Genomic DNA, 20564 nt, shown 5'->3' with positions numbered 1-20564 from the left:
CAAGCGTCAAAGGTTAAACTGCAAAATATTGCAAAGTTAAATGAAATGTCTTCAAAAATTAATTTTCTTTGCACCAAACGAAAACAGATTGTATTATGGCATCGTTAATCTCACCCCTCGTTTTATTGTTGTGTCAATATTTCTTCCTATTTCCATGCGTTTTATGGCTTGGCTGTAAATGTTTTGCTGCAAGCACACACTCAGAAGCCTGAGACCAACAGATCTTTCCTGCTCGTTTTGGTTAAATATATGTGTTTATTTTTGAGTGTGGTTCACTTAAAGACCACTAATCAGTAGTATGGCGTAGTGGCAGTTGGCGGGTGGGGGGATGGGGGCGGGAGTCAGAGCATCCATTCCCAGAATCAAGCCAGTGTCTGTGATTGCAGACTTTTAAAACCTTTCTAGGCAAGTTGGGCCTGCTGGCTCAGCTTTCACTTTAATTCAGGTCTTGAAATTATCATTGAAGGAAACACATACCAATTTACTTCCTGGCATCTGAATACAGTGGGCAGGAGGGGGAAGAAAAAAATGGAGAAATATGGGGAGAGGAAAAAAATGAAAGGAAATCTCTAATCAGGAACCCCTCCAGAACCCATATGTAGCTTTTCTTGGGAAACAAATCAAAACAGAATAGAACGTAAAAACCAGCAAGTTCTTACAAGCACCATCTCTACGCATGTCCCTCAGTGTAAGATGAGGTTAAGATGGGAGGTGTGTTGGGGGTGGAGGGCAGTGATCAGCAGTATCTCCTAAGGAAGACCATGAATTAGAGTGGGTTGGCTGGAGCCATGGAGCCTCCTTGAAGGGATAGGGAGAAGAGATGAAAGGGAGGGGAGTCTGGTGCTTGGAGAAATGAGGTAGCCAGCCTGGGTCATCAGTGGTGCTCTTCTCCTAGGCTGGTAAGTGGAGCCCCCACTCACCCCTACTTCCCACCCATCCTAAATCTCCTAGGGGATCAGAGCCCACTGATAGAAATGTCAGATAAAGTACCAAAAGCCAGTTAAATCTGAATTTCAGATAAACAACAAATAATTGTTTAATATGAACATGTCCTATATATTGGGTAGCCCTCACTTATGGACAACAATTACTCTTTGTAACTTTTGTTTATCTGAACTTCAGTGATAACTCACTGTCCTATATTTTCATTTGTGAAATCTGGCAACCCTAGCCTAGAGGGAGAAGGTCTTCCCCTCTGTTTCCATTGGGAACCACCGCTGGCAGGTGAGGTGAGCACAGGCTGCTGATGAATGCAGGCTTTTCTGGTTCCTGGAGGTTTCTCCCTGCTCTGATAACCAGAACTAGAGGACTAGTTATTAAAGATATCATATTACAACTATATCCATTTGAAATGCCTATCTTCAAATCTTTTCAAATTTGGTTTAAATGTCTTTCAAAATATCATATTCTGAGCTTCATTTGGGGACTTTGAAAGCAGTTTTTCTGCAGCTTAGGGAATATAATGTGAATAGGCATAAAACAAAATCTTGCTTTAAGGGACAAAAAGATAAGGTTATGAACAGGAGGCTGTGACTGACTTCTGATTGGAAATGAGTCTCATGGCTTAAAACCTGTTTCCTTTTCCTCTGCCAGCCTGTGCTGTGATGGACGGGGACACTAAAATTCCAGGTGACAGCTGCCTGTGACAAGAAAGCCACCTAATACTGTTTTTTCCTCCATAAAAAGAAGTCTTTACATCTTTATTTTCAATAAATACATGTTTATTTCAATTATCTGATGCAGTTAGTTTGTGAGACCTTTAAATGGTACCCTGGCTAAAGGCACCAAAGGCATGATTCTGAGAGACGCAGAGTGGTCTAAAGGACTTTTTGTCTCAAGACTTGATAGGAACTGGGTTAAGTTAAGCAGTGTGTTAAAATAAAAGGAAAGGATTCATGAAAAACATGTCCGGATACACTTGGGTATTAGAGTTTCTATAACTCTTACTTGAATTGTGTATCATCTTATTCAAGGGGTGTGCCTTGTTTATGCAAATTGTCGAAGGGTATGCAACATAGATGCACTATCTCAAGGGAGTCTACCCACCTCATTAATACATCACCCCCTTTTTTGTGTGTGTCTTCTGGAGCACACGATTTGATTTTTCTTGATGGCAGAATGAAAATGATTGCACAGTGCTGTGAGATCATGACGCTTTTGGGGACTTTGGAATGTTAGGCTGTCTGACCCCTGAAGTGACCAGGTCTGCACAGCTGGGCGGGGGAAGCCTTTCTCCATGAACTTTTTTACCCCCTTCCCTATCCTGTCTCCCTACTAACCCATCAGTCCATCACATGTCAGTGTTCCTGTCACTGCAGCTTCCTCCGCCCCTGGAGCTCTTTTCCTAACCTGCCACCAGCCTGAAGATGGGATCACCAGGATGGTCATGGAGGTGCTGTGGGCTATTGATTACAGTGTTAATTACCATCCGACTGGCTGAGTTCACATCCTGAGTCTCCTACTTAATCAGTTTGGCTCAGGGCAAGTCACTTAGCTTCTATCAGTCTCTGTGTCCTTGTTTACAAAGTGGGGGAGATGCTTATAGCTGTGGGACTATGAGGGTCCAGGGTGATAACAAATGTAGCTCTTTTAATGAAGGGCTGGATACGTGGTAGGTGGTCAGCCAGGTGTCCATCATTATTATTGCTCTTAGGATTGTGTACCGAGTCACAATGAGGAAGACTCTGGGCCTGGCTGTGAATGAAGTACCCAGGTCTTTATGCATTTACACTGTAACATTGTTTTGGTTGTTCAGATTCAGTTTTGGTTACTTGCATGCTCTTTTTTTTCCTCCACCTTCAAAGCCAGCAGCATAGCGTCTTCCAACCTCCCTCCTCTCTGACCTCTGCTTCCGTTATTCTTTTCTCGAAGTTACTGGCATACTTGTAACTGTGTTCGTATTAACATGAATCCCAGATAATAGGAGGAAATATTAAGCAGTAATGAGAGTTCCTGTGGATCTTGAGAGCTTACTATGTGTCGGAATGTTTGACTCGGTATCTCATTTAGTCCCCCATTAGTCCTTGCCTTTGTGAGACAGTACTTTTTTAAAAAAAGTATTTATTTATTCAGCTGCTCCAGGGTCTTGGTTGTGGCACACAGGATCTTTGATTTTTGTTGCCATGTGAGGGATATAGTTCCCTGACTGGGGATCGAAACCCAGGCCCCCTGCATTGGGAACTTAGAGTCCTAGCCACTGGGCCACCAGTAAAGTCCTGACAAATACTATTTTTAATCCCATTTTACTGATGAGCAAACCCAGGTTTCTAGAGATTCAGTAACTCACCCAAGGTCACATGGCTCCTAAGTGGGGGAATGGGGACTCAGACGTGGATCTTTGCCATTCCAAAGCTCATGCTCTTCATCACCAAGGTACATTATCTGATTATGCATTATTCGGTTTGTTCTGATTTCTTTACAATTCTTACAGCTATTTTTTTAAAGTGTCAAAAAATTCTGAAGAGTGATCACATAGCAAGGGGTTTGTCCTTCTAGCCCAGTTGGCCTCCCTGTAGAACTCCTAGCTGCAGGGGGCCGTGAGGCCACAGGAGACCCTGCTGCCCACCGGGGGGCAGAGAGCCCTCCCCACTGCTCCCCCAAGTGCCCATTGGTCACCGCATTACAGCAGAGCCTCACCTCAGCCTCGGGGCTGCTCAGGGATTGTGTCCTCTTTCGCAGACCTAGAGACTGACACCTCGAAGGGTGTCAGTGGCCTGACTTTTCCACACCGCCAGTTCTGGGCTGGGCTTTTGCTACCCCGTGGCTGGGCTTTTCTACCTCCCCGCTCTAGTGGCACGGAGCAGGCTTTGCTGGTTCCAGTGTCACGTGGCAGCTGTTACACTCAATGTCAGCAATCCCATCGTTGAGGTCTGGCTTCATGAAGGACTTTATAATTTGAAAGGAAAAGCTCTGGCAGCTTCACCAAGGGGGGCAAGAATTCCAAGGCCCAGTAGGAAGTTGTGGGTGATGTGTTTCAAGGTCTGGGCTGTAGCTCCCAGCTTCTGTCTGTTTTCCCACGGCCAGGTTCTGGGTGGGGAGGGAAAAACACCTGAAATCATAATATTTTGGACCAGAATGTGGCTACATCATTTTAAAATACCCGAATATATACATTTGAGCCTGGAAGGAGCCCCTTGGGTTTCTGTGTTCTGGTCTGTCTCACTGCAGGTCTGAGTGCTTTTCCTTACCTCTGTGTATCTTAATGTTTTCCATTCTTAGGCCACCTTCATCTCTGAGGCTCTCACCTCTCTCTCTTTCACACATACGCACATGTACATACACACACACTGAATCCAGGCAATCTTTAAAAAAAAAAAAAACTGACAGTGAGTGTGGGCAATTTCTCATTTGTAAGTGCTAAGAACTCAGTTTACATTGTCAGCAGTGTTTATTGAACACCTGGTAGGCACAGAGAAACACCAAATTGGGCTCCGGGGAATTATAAAGAAAGAAAAGAACATCATTCCTTACTGTGAAGAGCTTATAGTTTAATGGGGAGACTAAGATGACAAATGGAGAAGGAAATGGCAACCCACTCCAGTGTTCTTGCCTGGAGAATCCCAGGGACGGGGGAGCCTGGTGGGCTGCCGTCTGTGGGGTCGCTGGGAGTCGGACATGACTGAGCGACTTCACTTTCACTTTTTACTTTCATGCATTGGAGAAGGAAACGGCAACCCACGCCAGTGTTCTTGCCTGGAGAATCCCAGGGACGGGGGAGCCTAGTGGGCTGCCGTCTATGGGGTCGCACAGAGTCGGACACAACTGAAGTGACTTAGCAAGATGGCAAATCCCATTCCCTAGAGATGCGTGTCATCACAGATGGCAGCAAGTATGCCTGCAGCTAACTTTCCCAGGGGGCAGGTGCATGCTTCTGCTTTGGAAAGGGTAGAAGGGAAATTCTGATAGGTGGTGTTGCAATTGTAAAATGAAAATTTCTATCTGAGGTTTATGAGTTTTGGGGTTCTTTTCCCTGGAGATCAAACAGAATCGTGTGTGTGTGTGTCTTGGCTTTGGGGAAAGAGAAAGGGTCTAAATATTTCACTTATCTGCAAGGACCATGCATTTCAAAGCTCTGTAGAGCTCATTAGCCAAGGCAACATGCATTAATGTGTGTGCTGAGTATGCTGGCCCAGTGGTTTGAAGGTGGAGAATAGGAGGAGATTGATTTCATTCACTATGACTTAGGTGGGGGCTTCCCCAGTGCTGACCTTTCAAAGCAAACCTGACCTTATTAGAAGCTAAATATCCAAAACATTTTGTTTTTAAATCCAACCAGTTCCCAAAGTCAGAATGCCCAAACCAGTTCCCCAGGACTGCCCCTTACCATCCATTTCACTGCTCAAGTGGTCAGAGATGGAAGCTTAATCAGTTTCAGATTTAGTTACAAGGAAGGCAATGGCATTATTTCCGAAGAAACTTCTAGTGCTCAGGGTTTCTTTTAGGTCAGCATCCTTACATAAGAAAAGAAGGAGAAATAAGAAACAGAAAAGCCTTGTTTGGCCAAATATGAGATAACTTGAAAGGTTCCAGTTTGGGATCAAAACTCAAAGCCAGGTTGGATGGAGAGGGATCCCAGCTCCAGAGTGGCCCTTGGCCTTTGCAGTGTGTTTTCCTCCAGAGTCAAACCCTCTTTCTGGGACAAGAGGCAGCAGTAAGCACCTCCCCCTCTAGGAGCCCTGCCTTCACCCAGAAGTGCCTTGGGACTTTAAACGAATCCTGTGTAGGAATAAGAAAGACAGCGGAGGAGCCCAGGCCTCCTCAGATAAGACCTGCCCTGGGTCATATCCTTGGCGGACAACATTCCAAGGAATAATCACAGTCCGCCCTGTGCCAAGGTGGTTCCCATTCTACAAAAGGAAACTTCTAAGCACAGAAAGGAGACCAGGCCTGGTCTGAAGAAGGCTACGGTAAATTTCTATCCGTGGTGAGATCACCTGTCACTGTGTCATCCCCTAAACCATAGTCAGACACGCTACCTCAGAGCTGTGTTTCCTGGGCCTGGGAAAGAGGAAAATCGCAGGTCCTCCCCCATCTCCAATACTTTGGCCACCTGAGGCGAAGAGCCGACACATTGGAAAAGACCCTGATGCTGGGAAAGATTGAAGGCAGGAGGAGAAGGGGAGGACAGAGGATAAGATGGTTGGATGGCATTATCTATTCAATGGACGTGAGTTTGAGCAAACTCTGGGCGATAGTGAAGGACAGGGGAGCCTGACCTGCTATAGTCCATTGGGGTCGCAGAAGAGTTGGACACAGCTTAGGGACTGAACAACCTTCATCATGTGACGTTAGCTGGGGAGAAACCCTGTCCGAAGCCACGTGGAGGTCGCCTTGTGATCCGAGAACCATCTTCTTCCATCTGGGCACATATGTGAGTGCATCACTTCCTCTCCTGTTCTGGTTCCCAGCCATGAAAACTCCCATATCTGCCAATGTTTGTATTACCGCCACCTTGCCTGTGACCCTCACGGGGTTTTTTTTATTAGAGAGAGATGCAAAATAGCAAGCAGCCTTGGTAATTTATTGTTCACAAGCAATAGTAAATTATCCTAATACCTTGTCCATGTACTGTTCATACATTACAGCGGAGTGATTACCAGAAAATAGCCGCCTGCGTGTCTTACCAGAGCTTCTCAGGGCTCACTGTGCTTAATTCTCCTCTGTCTCTTTTCTTTACACAAGCAGTAATTGCCACTCTAGCATCTTCCTCTTCTCGGGCACACGTCTCCTTGTACTCAAGAGTAGATTGTGCTGTGGCATCAAGAAGCTTCATTATTCTTTCCTTTTTTTTCCCATTCTATATTGAATCCAGAAACACTGATCTTTCTGTCCTAAGGAAACCAAGAGACCTTGTTCCTATTTTTCAAGTGGAACCAAGTTCTCAGGCTTCCCAGCTATTGCATTATAGGCTCTTTTTCTCTTAAATTGTAAGACTCCTGATCTGATACACAGCCCTGGACTGCCCCCACCACCCTCTCTCTCCAGGCCCGTAGCCCCTCAGCAGACTCCGTCAGGCACTTTCTCTTCCCTTTAATCTCCTTGGAAACACGTAACCATCAACCCTCCAGCTCTCCAGGGCTCCTGAGGTTTTTTTTTTTGTTTTTGTTTTTTTACCTCATTCAATTGCAGAGATTTTACACTGATGTCAAAGAAGAGAAGTGATTCTCTTCCCACCAAAGAGGAGCAAAGGGGGTAAGAGTTCTGGATTGATGTCTCCCACCAAATCAAGGAAAGATGAGATCATCAATGGGGGACTTGGCTACCCCTCCCCCACCACACTCTCACGTTCAGAGCTGGGGGCCCAGCAGAGGGGCTCTGGTCTATATTCTCCAAGGCTCCCACCCCTCAGCTCTCACCTAGGCAGAAAGCCTGTCCTGGGGCAGGTGCAGGCCCCAGGGGAAGCAGTGGATCTGATGCCAGGCACCATCACTCCCGTCTTTATGGAAATGTGTCCTGGGTGCAAGCCACAGGGGTGGGGTTGAATCATCGGAAGCCCACTTACGCTGTGGCTCTATCGAGGCCCTTTGTAAGACTGTGTCAATAAGGGAGCTGCAGGTTTTCTGTAGGGGAAGCCACTCACATAAAACAAGAATCCTACACACAGGCTTCTCCCGGGCTCACGGTTCTGAACTGGTCTGAATTCCCCACCTTCGCATGGCTGGGATATCTGAGATCTTTCACCCCTCTTTTGCAGGCTAGGATGCATTCTATGGGGCAAGGGTGTGGAGACAAGTCTCTTTCAGTCACTGAGTTCATGGTTCTCACTAAAATGTATTTCTGCTTTGCCTTATAGTCTCCTCATATTTTTGGAAAGCTCACAGGCATCCAAGCAGAATTCTTTATTTTGTGATGTTTAAATGTCAGGTCAGTGAAAGGACCGCACAGCTAAGCGACAACAAAGCTGCAGCGGGTGGTTTGAGCTGCTCGCTTGTGGCAGGAGGGTGACTTCATCACACTCAGAAAATAGATGGGCCGATACAAATGGGAAAATCTTGGTGTTTGTCCTTAAACTCGAGAATATCTTCTCTGTCCCTGCTCCAGACAGGATTTATTTCCTTCTTTCCTCTCTGGAAACTTAGATGACTTGTATTTCATGGTAATAAAACCTCTTGCAATCAGGTGCAACACAGAAAGTAATAAATCCCTTCAGTCACTCCCTGCCTTTTGCAGACCGAAGAGTCACTGGGAAGTATTTGGCAGGGTGATTTGGGGGTCATTCCTCCTCAGTGTCTGCCCCCAGCCCCCCTTTTCTTCACAAGTGATTACCAAAATTTCCCTCTTCTCCCTAAAGTGAGTAGACACTTGGGCTGATGGGCAGGTAAGATTGTCACGCCTCTGCATCTCTCAGTGTCTTATGTCATTCTTCTTTTTTGGGGACGGGGGTAGAACCTGTAACATAATTCCTGTGTTGGCAATCATTTTCTCCTTCTGTACTGGTGAGAGGAGAGTTTTTGTAGAGGAGAGTTTTTGGTTGTTTGGGAGTTTGTTTTTACAAAAAGATGGTTGTTGTTGCTTTGTTGCTAAGTCGTGTCTGGCTCTTTGCAGCCCTATGGACTGAAGACCACCAGGCTCCTCTGCCCATGGGACTTCCCAAGCAAGAATACTGGAGTTGGGGGCGGGGGGTGCCATTTCCTTCTCCAGGGGATCTTCCAGACCCAGGCATCAAACCCACATCTCATGCATTGGCAGGTGGATTCTTTGCCACTGAGCTACCAGGGGAAAAGATGGTGCCTGACTCTTAAATTGTGTCCAGTTTTCTCTAAAGTTAAAGCCCTTAGTGGAGATCTGACCATCGGATCTCTCCTCTTCCTCCCTGGGGGTCCTGCAGAAAAGTCTAGAATTTTCTCATATTCTGGCCAGTTTCTTCTTCGATAGATGAGAACCTAATGCATTTTCTACCACCAGCTGCTCCATTCATGGGAAGGGATATAATAGGTCCAGGCATTAAGGAGGTAGAAACAGCTGAAGGCGGAAACAGCTGGAATTTTAGAACGAAGCCAATTATACTGGATTTCAGATTCTAAAACTAGTCCTTAGCTCAGGAGATCACAGGCAAACAACTGTGCCAACATCAATCTGTATTTTCCTGCCATAAATATCTTATTACAAGGGAAATGTTTTTGAATTGAAAAGAAAAGTAAATCTATCAGATGCTTGGAAGTCAAGAATTCTATAGACAACCATGACTGAACTCACATATAATAGGACCCTTTGTGTGTGTGCTGAGTCACTTCAGTCGGGTCCAACTCTTTGCGACCCTACGGACTGCAGCCCACCAGGCTCCTCTGTCCATGGGATTCGCCAGGCAAGAATCTTGCCATGCCCTCCTCCAGGGATCTTCCTGACCCAGGGATCGAACCCATGTTTCCTATGTCTCTAGCACTGGCAGGCATGTTCTTTACCACCAGCACCACCTGGGAAGCCCAAGAAGACCTTTACCCGCCCATATTACTGGACCTTTTCAAAGATCCTGTGGTCCTTGTAGTTAACTGTGAGTGACTCTCTACTTTTCCCAAAGCAAAGGCTCCCCATCCTGGTTCCTGCCAGCACTGCCCAAATAGAGGAATGACTGGTGTTTCCCCCAAGGAGCCTTTAAGGTACCAGGCCTGGGATGCGGTCTCCCGGCATGACTCTTACTCCACTCTGTCACTAAGACACAGCTCAGGAAATAACCACTTTCAGGTACACAACGTTTTTTTTTTTTCACTTCCCTTTAAGAAAATCTTGGTGTCTAATTATTTCTCTGAGACATTCTGACTTTAGCCAGGAAACCCTCCTGTTGTCCCTGGTTGTTTCCCTGTGGACCTGGCCCAAGGGCTTGGCCACTTCCTCCCAGGCCAAGGATAGGTACCTGCTGCACTAGCTCCCGCAACATAACAAAGGCTGGGGACTTAAGTGTCTTCCTCATGGTTCTGGGGGCTAGAAGTCCAAAATCCCAAGTGTTGGCAGGACCGTGGTCCTTCGGAGACTCGAGGCAGAATTCTTCCTTCCAGAGGTGGCCTTGCCATCCCTTGCTTATAGCTACACCATTCCAGTCTCTACCTCTGCCATCACATGGCGCTCCCCCTATGAGGCTGTCTTCACATATCTTCCTTCTGTGTGTCTCTTCTCCTATCATAAGGATGCCTGTCATATTGTATTAAGGTCCCACCTACTGTAACATGACCCCATCTTAACTTGATTACGTCTGCTATACACCCAATTTCCAAATGAAGTTCTATTTACAGGTACCTGGGATTAGGACTTCAACAGAACTTTTGGGGCAACACAACTCTACCCACACCTTGCCTTGACTTGAGAAGAAACAGATGCCCCCTGTGTCTTGCTTCTACCTCTTATTGCTGTTGTTCACTCGCTAAGTCGTGTCTGACTCTTTGCAACCCCATGGCTTCCCTGTGCTTCACTATCTCCCTGAGTTGGCTCAAACTCTTGTCCACTGAGTCGGTGATGCCATCCATCCCCTGCTGTCCCCTTCTCCTCCTGCCTTCAATCTTTCCCAGCATCAGGGTCTTTTCCAATGAGTTGGCTCTTGGCATCAGGTGGCCAAAGTATTGGAGCTTCAGCTTCAGCATCAGTCCTTCCAATGAATATTCAGGGTTGATTTCCTTTAGGATTGAGTGCTTTGATCTCCTTGCAGTCCAAGGAACTCTCAAGAGTCTTCTCCAACACCACAATTGATATAAAATTATCAATTCTTTGGTGCTCAGCCTTCTTTATGGTCCAACTTTTACATCTGTACATGACTACTGGGAAAATAATAGCTATATCAGGTTTAAAGGGCCATCTGTAAAGCTTCCCAAACCCCAGTTGGCCTGCATTCTTGGACTCTCCCTAAGCCCTGTCCTGAGCTCATTCTCATCAGGGCGTGTCTATAGCATCTTGCTGATGCCCATGTGTGAAACAGGAGTGCTCTGTGTCCATCAGGGTTCCCGCCATCACCTTTCTTCTATCTCTAGAGGCTCCAGGGCTTTTCCAAACTCTAACTCTGCTTCACACAGCCCACATCTTAGCAGATCAAGAAACCATTGCTCTTACATCTGGTCCTTGGGTGGCTGACACTCCCTTGCCCCATGGCAAGACTCCATGAGAGAGCGCAGCTTCAGGGTAGGCCTTGTTGCAGGTCAAATCCTAGGTGCTCTATTTATTTGTCTGACCTTGGACAAGTAACTTCCCTTTCACGAATCCCAGTTCCCTTCTCTGTGTGAATGAGTCCACAGCAGCGTCTGCTCTGCAGAATGGTTGTGAGGATGAAGTGGAACAGTGCGTGTCCGCTGCTCTCGCTGTAGGAGCTTGCTGAAAGTCGTCATTGTCTTTTCTGCTTGTATTTTCTCTCATTGGCTCACAATGTAACTACTATATATATATATATAATGTTGTTACCAATAATAGTAGCTGTCTGTTTATCGGGCATCTGTTTTTGTGTCAGGCACTGTGCTTGCTGATTTACAGCTACTAGTTCTAATTTTTATAAAAGCTCTACAGTGTGGGTGTTACTATTCCCGTTTTACAGATGATGGAAACTAAAACTACTTCAGAAAGAGGTTAAATGAAATGCCCAAGGTCACGTAGCTCCTAAGTCTTTGAGCCAGGATTCGAACCCAAGAAAGTGTGCTTTGCACTATGTAAGGCTGCCTTAGGGTCTTTCATTCATCCACTGACATGTTATGCCTTCTTGGCCTTTTTCATACTCTCCTTTCCTGTTCTTCTAGCTGAATTCCCCTCCCCCCCCCCCACACACACCTTTTTTCAGTTTTCATTGTCCACAACTTCTAAGCCAGCAGTTTTCAAATACATTCAGATGTCAGAAGAGCATGGTACTTTTCACAGACTAGCTTTTTTTGTTTTAACATAACACTAAGAAATACTGGGTAAGCCTTAGAAGCACTTGTGCTAGGAGGAAACATAGCTGTTTATTTTTTATGTACAGTATAGGACCATACACACAAGTGTACATGGGTACACACGTGCATTCACTCACATGCAGCTAGAAGCCAGGCATAAGGAAGGGCTTCCCATTATCAGGAACTTACTACTCCATTCTGTATGCCTTCATCTGCTGGGATTTGATTACAGAAAAGAGCAAGAAGGCACGAGAAATTTAATAAAACATTTATGGGATAAAAGCTTGAAATGCAGAAAATCAATACATTAAAGTATCAGCATGGTTCCTTTGTCCAATTTGTGGGGAAGGAACTTAAAAATACACTGGCAACATTGTATATTCAGCATGATCTCTCAGGGGGAAGGGTTTGCTAATTGCAACAAGAGGCAGGAGGGATCCACCCTGAATGCCCGCTTCCCTACCGGCTTTCTGCATTAACTCGTGTGTCCGTGTGCGCACTCAGTTGTGTCCAACTCTTTGCGACCCCATGGACTGTAGTGCGCCAGGCTCCTCTGTCCATGGGATTCTCCAGGCATGAATGAACCCACTGGAGTGGGTTACCATTTCCTACTCCAGGCGATCTTCCCAAGCCAGGGATCAAACCTGAGTCTCTTGTGTCTCCTGCATTGGCAGGCATTTCAGCTCAGTGCAGTTGCTCAGTCGTGTCCAACTGTTCTTTACCACTGGGCTATCTGTGTGGAAGCCCCACACACCTTTTTCATCTTGGGCCCCGGATTTCTCTCCCTTTCAAGTTAAGGGCTTCCTTGGTCCCGTGATTAAAACTCTGAACTTCCAATGCAGGGGGCGTGGGTTCCATCCCTGATTAGGGAAATAAGATCCCACATGCCATACAGAGTTGCCAAGAAATAAAAATAAATAGAATTAAATTTTTCTTTAAAAAGTCAAATCTGCCTCTGATGGGAGAAATCTGGATAATTTTTTAAAAAATTAAGATGCCCTGATAACCATCAGACGTTCCAAGAGTAGGAATCCTATTTGCGAAGACCTTCCCAGACAACCAGACACTTTGACACCACAGATGTCTTGTGATTTATTTTCGTGTTGTGGTGAGTGAGGCTAAACTCAGCTTAGCCTCTGCTCTTCAAGTCACTACAAAGAAGTGTACCTCAGCTCAGTTCAGTTCAGTTCAGTCTCTCAGTTGTGTCCAACTCTTTGCGACCCCATGAATCACAGCATGCCAGGCCTCCCCGTCCATCACCAACTCCTGGAGTTCACCCAAACTCACGTCCATCGAGTCGGTCCATCCAGCCGTCTCATCCTCTGTCGTCCGCTTCTCCTCCTGCCCCCAATCCCTCCCAGCATCAGAGTCTTTTCCAATGAATCAGGTCTTTGCATGAGGTGGCCAGAGTACTGGAGTTTCAGCTTTAGCATCATTCCTTCCAAAGAACACCCAGGGCTGATCTCCTTTAGAATGGACTGGTTGGATCTCTTTGCAGTCCAAGGGACTCTCAAGAGTCTTCTCCAACACCACAGTTCAAAAGCATCAATTCTTCGGTGCTCAGCTTTCTTCACAGTCCTCATCGGTACCCAAAAACACATGTTGGCTTTAGATGCCAACACCAGCCTCCCTCCACTGCCCAAAGCTGTCAGAGCAAATCATGCTTTTATACCTGCTCCCTCACCTGTGCGCTCCTGCATGGTTTCAGTATGTCTCCAAAAGCAGGCACACTTCAGGTTTCTTGTGTGAAACCATATTTTTTGTTTTTGGCATTAAAGTTTCCTGGTCCTCATCAGACACATTGTGTCTTTCTTCAGGGACACCCTAATGTGGTGACTCAGATGAGAAGCAGACCAGAACCCCTCCTTTGGGGCTGCTGAATAACAGTGATCTTAAATTTCATCTGTCTGCATGTCTCTGAGCAAGTCAACAGCATGTTCTATCTGATCTGGAAATAAGCAAAGGTCCAGCCTCCTCATTTGCTTCCTTGAGTGGACACATTTATTGGCCTTTCGTGTTGTTACAACAAAAAGAAAGTGGAAAATGTTACATGCAGTATAATGTTTATTGATTTTCCCTGAGCTGAAAGCAAGGTTTTGGAGGTAGCCTTGGAAACAGCTATGATTTTGGCATGGAGGGTGCCAGCCAGCTTCCTGGAATCATTACTGCCAGACTTGGAGCCAGCCGGTGCAGTGGCGGTTTTGATTATTGGAAGCCAGCAGCAGTCCTGAAGGCAGAGGTTTGCCTGGTTCCGTCCGTGGATAGAGCAGTCCCTGCTCCCGTAGTTCTTGAGAGCTGCTGCAACATCATGCTGCTGGTCTTGAGATAGTGATGCCTTTGGACTTGAGACACAGAATCGCCGGCCGGCCCACCACCTCCCCGTGCTCTGCAAGGCCAGCTGAGGGCCAGATTCTATATTAAGAGTGATTTCTCTCTCCTCATCACCGCTGAGCTCAGCTACAAAGCTTCCTCGTGGTCTGGGGCAGCTCTTCTCAGACTGGACTGTGTGTGTGAATCACCTGGGAATATTTCTAAAATGAAGTTTCTGATTCAGGAGGCCTGGGGTTTGGCATTAAATTATGCATTTTCTAATAAGCTCCTGGCTGATCCCAAAGCTGATGGGCCATGGATGGCAGTTGGAAAACAAGGGTCTTGTGGAAGTAAAGACTCCAACCAGATGCCATGGCAATTTAATTCTCTGGCTCTACTGCATGTTGTAAGCCCTCCACCCCAGAAGGCAAGAACAGAGGAAAATTCATCTCCCCAGCTTCCAACTCTGACCGCCCAGGAGAAGCACCTGGGGAACTTTGAAGACCTGGCCACACTGAGGACCCACCCCAGACCAGTTAGACAGAGCTGATGTGCAGGGTTGAAGGACCACCGACTGAAATCACTAAGATGCTCTCCGGATGTAGTGCTAACATGGCAGGGAGGGTGGGTGCCTGTCGTTTTAGCAGTGAACTGCAGGAAAGTGAGTTCCATACTGTATGTATGGTAGACTCATTCCTAGAACAAGGTTCCCAAAAGAGAATATTGGCTCGAACAAAAGAGCTTATTTTCACACGCGGAATTAGTGAGTGGGGGTGAGCCAGTGTCTCCCTTGCATGCAGGCATTCAGGAGCCAGTGGAGGCTCTGCTGGTTTTGAGGTGCAGTTTCTAAGGAACCTTTGGAGGGGGTGTCTCATTCTAGAGCCAGAAGCTTGGGAGAGTTCCGTGGATCAGGCCTGGAGGAGGATTTATCACTTCTGCTCACATTCCGTTGACGAGAACACAGAGAAACAAAGGATGCTGGGCAGTGCAGACAGCTCTGTGCCCAGGAAGAAGAGGGGAATGGGATTGTGGGAGCAGCTGGCAGCCACCAGCTCCAGCTCTGTGGGGTGGATCTGGGCGCACACACTGAAGGGCCGGCTCCTCCCTGTGTGAGGACCGGCTGGGGCTGGGTGGCGCACAGACCTTTGGAAGACTGGAAACAGGCAATCCAAATACCTGGGCTCATGGCTCAGAAGGATTAAAACAAATAATTAGCACTTGTCATGTTCTACATTCTTCTGTCCCACCCCCCCAAAAATAATTTCTGTGAATGTTCACGAGACACACAGACTATCTTCAAACCTCATTTTCCTCTTCTGCACATAATGAAATATATAAATGGGTGACGGACTGTGATAAGGGATGTTAATTCTCAGCTCTAAGTTTCCCCTCCCCAGGCAATGCCTCACTTCACACTGCCTTCAGAGAGCGAGAGCCTTCAGACCACAAATTCCCCACGTCTCCACCACCCTGGCTTTGATCCACTCGTCCCTGCGTCTAGCTCTGGTTTCCTCCCGCTCCTGTCAAAGGCCAGTCTGTCCACTGATGGACATAGGACCAGAGGTCCTTTCACCTTCATGATGCCCTTGCGTTCCTCCTCCAACCCTGCATCACCAGCCTGGCCCTCCGCGTTGGTCCGCTCCCGCAGAAGACATGTAAGCAAGGTCCACAGCTCCTATGAGGGTGGGCGGGGTCCCCGCCCCGCCCTCCAGCCATCCTATTGGCTGCTCCCGTGCAGCCCGTCTCCCCTTAGACCCTATCAGCGCTGTCATTCCCACCGCACCCCTCCTCAGCTCACACTGCCCGTCTTCCTCTGGCCGCTCACCACTCTACTGAAATCACTTACCTCAAGGCCACTAGGGACTTCCTTGTGGCCAAATCCAGGGTCCCTATCCTGTCTCCATCTTTCTCAGCTTGCTGGAAACTACTCCTGCTCAGAAGTTTTCCTGTCTTAGTTTCAGGTGACTCAGTGGTAAAGAATCTGCCTGCATTGCAGGAGACACAGGTTCTGTCTCTGGGTCGGGAAGATCCCCTGGATGAGGAAATGGCAACCGGCTCCAGTATTCTGGCCTGGAGAATCCCATAGACAGAGGAGCCTGGTGGGGCTACAGTCCATGGGACCGCAAAGAGTCAGACACGACCGACGCAGCTGAGCATGCATGCATGCATCTTGGTTTTGGTGGTCCATCCCAGTCTGCTTGGCCAGTCAGTCTCTTTTACCCTCATCTGATTTCTCAGTCTTTGGATGGGGACCCCCTCCTCTTTCCTCTCTACCTTCTCTTCCTGGGTGAGTTCACCCAGTCTCGTGCATTTGAGTCTTATCTCTAAGCTCATCATTCCCAAATTTGGGGTTTTGGGGGTTTTTTTTTGGCCTTGCCAGATATCTTGTGAGATCCCAGTTTCCTGACCAGGGATTGAACCCAGGCCATGGTGGTGGAAGCCCTGAAGCCTAACCACCCAGCTACCCGGGAACTCCTCGATGCCTGAGTTCTTTACTGACCACGGGCACTTTCTCCTGCTGCCTGATCGACACCCAGGTGACTGTCTCACTGGCAGCTCAGACGTAACTAGTGCAAAGCCAGATTCTCACTACTTCTCACTTCCCACAAAACAAACAAACAAAAACCTGACGTGGTGGACAGTATCACCATCTTACCAGGTGCAGATGGCAGAAGTCTGGGGTCATCCTGGGTTTTTCCCTTGGCCCCAAACCATCTCTCAACAGGTCCTGTTGTGGAAACAAAAGGTTCTAAAATAGATTCCATCACACTCCTTCTCACTGTGTCCCTGCCACATCTGGGTCCAGGAGGCCACCATCCTCTGTCACTCAATCATGGCAGCAGCTACCTGACAGCCTCCTCACCTCCATCCCTGCTCCCTGGCTTCTGCAGAGCAGCTGGCACTTCCTGGTGAAGACAGGTCTATGCCAGCTCTTGCCAGTGCCCCTGACACTCAGGATAAAATCTCCGCTTCCTGCCACAGGGCCCAGGGGGCTGCCCCCGCACTGCCCTGGCGGCCTCTTCATCCTTGCTCTGCAGCCCCTCCCCTGTCCTGTCACTCACGGCCACCGTCCCCTCTTTCCTTTGAGCCTCCAGCTTGCCCCTCTTGTGTCACACCCTCTTCCCGGGACATTCCTCCCCCCACATCCTTGACCACCTGTCCCAGATCAGTGTCCTTGCCTTCATCTGCTCTGATTTCTGGAGGATCCTCAGTTTCTTCATTGTGGGGTGCACACAGCCACTGTCCTCTGGCCCTTTTCCATCCCTAAAGGGAGCAAGGTGGCCTGGCCTTTTTTAAAGTTTTTGTACCCTTGGTACTCTAATCCCTTGCCAGGACCAGCTTGCATTTGGGTTCTTCTTGTGTGTAAAAGGGGCTTCCCTGGTGGCTCAGAGGGTAAAGCATCTGTCTGCAATGCAGGAGACCTGGGTTTGATCCCTGGGTCAGGAAGATCCCCTGGAGAAGGAAATGGCAACCCACTCCAGTACTCTTGCCTGGAAAATCCCATGGACAGAGAAGCCTGGTAGACTTCAGTCCATGGGATCTCAAAGAGTCGGACACGACTGAGTGACTTGAACATCCAGCTCCCTTTGGTCCTAGGTGCCTTCTAGACCCTTGGGGGCAGGTTGCCCATGCCGCCTCCTATGTGTGAGACTTAATGTGAGGTTGACATCTTTTCCAACAGACAGAGGCAAGGCCTCCTCCAGCCACATCAATATTCGTTTGTTTACTTACTTATCCTCTGTCTCTCCTAGGTCCCAGAAGGACAGAATCAATGCATTATCTAGTTTCAGTGGTGGTCCAAAAAATATATAAGTAAGTGAATTAAGAATGGAGAAGGCAATGGCACCCCACTCCAGTACTCTTGCCTGGGAAATCCCATGGGCGAAGGAGCCTGGTAGGCTGCAGTCCATGGGGTTGCGAAGAGTCAGACACAACTGAGCACTTCACTTTCCCTTTTCACTTTCATGCATTGGAGAAGGAAATGGCAGCCCACTCCAGTGTTCTTGCCTGGAGAATCCCAGGGACGGGGGAGCCTGGTGGGCTACCGTCTATGGGGTCGCACAGAGTCGGACATGACTGAAGCTACTTAGCAGCAGCAGTGAATTAAGAAATGAACAAGGGGCTTCCCTGGTGGTCCAGTGGTTAAGAATCCACCTTGCAGTGCAGGGGACATGGGTTCAATCCCTGGTTGGGGAACTCAGATCTTGCAGGCTGCAGAGCAACTAAACCCACATGTCGCAGCTACTGAGCCCGAGCACCCCAGCTAGAGAATCTGTGCGTTGCAACGAAAGATCTCATGTGCTGCAACTAAGACCCTACGCAGCCAAATAAATAAATAATTTTTTAAAATTAAAAAAAGGAGCAAAAGAATATAATCAGGATACTTGAACAAGAACTTGAAGAAGCTTTTCCTTCAGAAAGTCTGAAATACAGCCTGTCCGAGTAAAATCGCTTCCTATATCTATGCCCAGGCAGGTGCTCCAGTGCTGATAACGCAAAACAGACAAAGGTGGACGAGGAATCCTTTTTTTTTTTTTTTTGCACTTAGACATGCATCAGCCTTTCTTTCCAGCTTCATTTCCCTTCAGGCAATAGGCTTAGTTAACCTTTCCCGAGTTCAGACAGTGGGTGTAGGGACCCTAATGAATGGAAGGACAGGAGAGAAGCTGTTTGGGGTTGATTTGCGTGTAAGCAAATGGAAATGCTCCAGCCACACACTGGTGGGTACGTGGTATGGGCCCACATTACACAAGGTGGCATTTGCTGTCTGACCGTGGAGCCCTCCAACCCCTCCACCCTCGTGTCCTGTGGTCAGCCACACTCACCAAAAGATAGGAGTCCACTATAGGAACTGTCAGAGGCTGGAGAGATGGACGTGATGGCTTGGGTAGGAGAAGGCAGCCCTTCCCTTCCTTCTTCCCATCCCCTACCAACAGGCATCCTGCCAGCTAGGTGGAAAGGGCTCTTTCTGGGGCCAGAGCTGAAGGTGAGGGGCAGGAAGAGACTCAAAGAGTGATGCTAGGGGCCTCAGCAATGTGTGGGAGCATTTGGGGTTGTTCCAGTGCCCTGGAGGTGCTGCTTGTATTTCCTGGGCAGCCAGAGAGTTAAGCCCCTATGGTTCATGAGAACGCCCATCCCTTAAGGAAGCGCTGCCTGCCCCAAGTGCCACCGCAGCCCCACGGAGAGGCTCTGTGGGGCTCAACCCTGGCTTCCTCCAGGTTTGCTGAGATGGTGTGTAATATTAAGAAAGGAATCTGATTTCTCCTGACCCTGTAAAGGCTGCTCCTGTAAAGGGGAGATGGTGGGTGGGTTGTCTTCTCTTAAGAAGACTGAAGAGTGGGTTTCCAGGGGGGCAGTCCTTCCGAGTCTGGGTGTGTGAGCTTTGGTCCAGCACAGAGCAGCTGGGCCACCCTGGACCCCCTGATGCCCGTCCATGGAGGCCACTGCCCATGGCTGTCACTGGGCCAGGTGTGTAAAACTTCCGTAGCTCTTTGAAGAGCCTGCAGAGACTTTTCCAGCTGAGGAATAGAATCTTCCCAAGTTTCATTCGTACCCATGTTTCAGGAGGAAGTCCTGAGCATCTTCTTCCTCATCCCCCACCCCCGCCCCATGCTTCATTGGCCATGACTCAGATTGACAGCTGCTGAATTTTATTTTAACATTGGGTTGAATTCTCTCCCTACCCCCATACTTACCTTTCCTCAACTAGCACCCCATAACTCTGCTCTGAATGCTGTCCAAATGCATTAAAGGATGTTGGAGTTAAACATGCATTTCACCAGATACCCTATTGTCCCAGATCTGCACACCTGTTAGGTCCATCGTGGGAGGAGACAAACAGCCTTGTCCCAAACGTGTTAGGAACCTTGACCTCTTTATTTCAGTGTATTTCTTTTCTTTCCTTTTTTTTTTAACACCAAAAATATTTTGTATTAACAATGCTGTGATAGTTTCAGGTGAATAGTGAAGGGACTCGGCCATACATATATCAGTGTATTTCTTAGAGTCAGGACTGGCAAAGCCCTGTTGCCTTTTGCTAAGACACCTGTATGTGAAAGTGTTAGTCACTCAGTCTTGTTTGACTCTATGCCACCCCCTGGACCGTAGCCCACCAGGCTCCCCTGCCATGGGATTCTCCAGGCAAGAATACTGGAGTGGGTTGCCATGTCCTCCTCCAGGGGATCTTCCCCACCCAGGGATCAAACCTACGTCTCTCATGTCTCCTGCATTAGCCGATGGGTTCTTTACCATCTGAGCCGCCTGGGAAGCCACCATGCACACCAGTCTTTGTGCTGTGCTTTGTTGTCATGAAGCTTTGATTAACTTATTATTGCGTCTCAACGTTTTCCCCTGTTAAAGGACAGGGACCAGAAATGGCATGAAAATGGCCTCTCTTTGCCCGTGGGAGAGTGA

At 47.9% G+C, this 20564-nt stretch overlaps 1 protein-coding gene across 1 annotated transcript in view; it reads left to right on the top strand.

Annotated features, from left to right (window-relative positions):
• The window catches only part of SUSD4 (sushi domain containing 4), a 131319-nt gene that overhangs the window by 98567 nt on the left and 12188 nt on the right, over positions 1 to 20564 (top strand). The gene's annotated exons all lie outside the window — the stretch shown is intronic.

Source organism: Budorcas taxicolor, chromosome 16 (genome assembly GCF_023091745.1).
Source record: "Budorcas taxicolor isolate Tak-1 chromosome 16, Takin1.1, whole genome shotgun sequence".
Taxonomy (NCBI): Eukaryota; Metazoa; Chordata; class Mammalia; order Artiodactyla; family Bovidae; genus Budorcas; species Budorcas taxicolor.
Note: the sequence above shows the minus strand (reverse complement) of the source record. Positions and strands in the feature narration are given on the sequence as shown.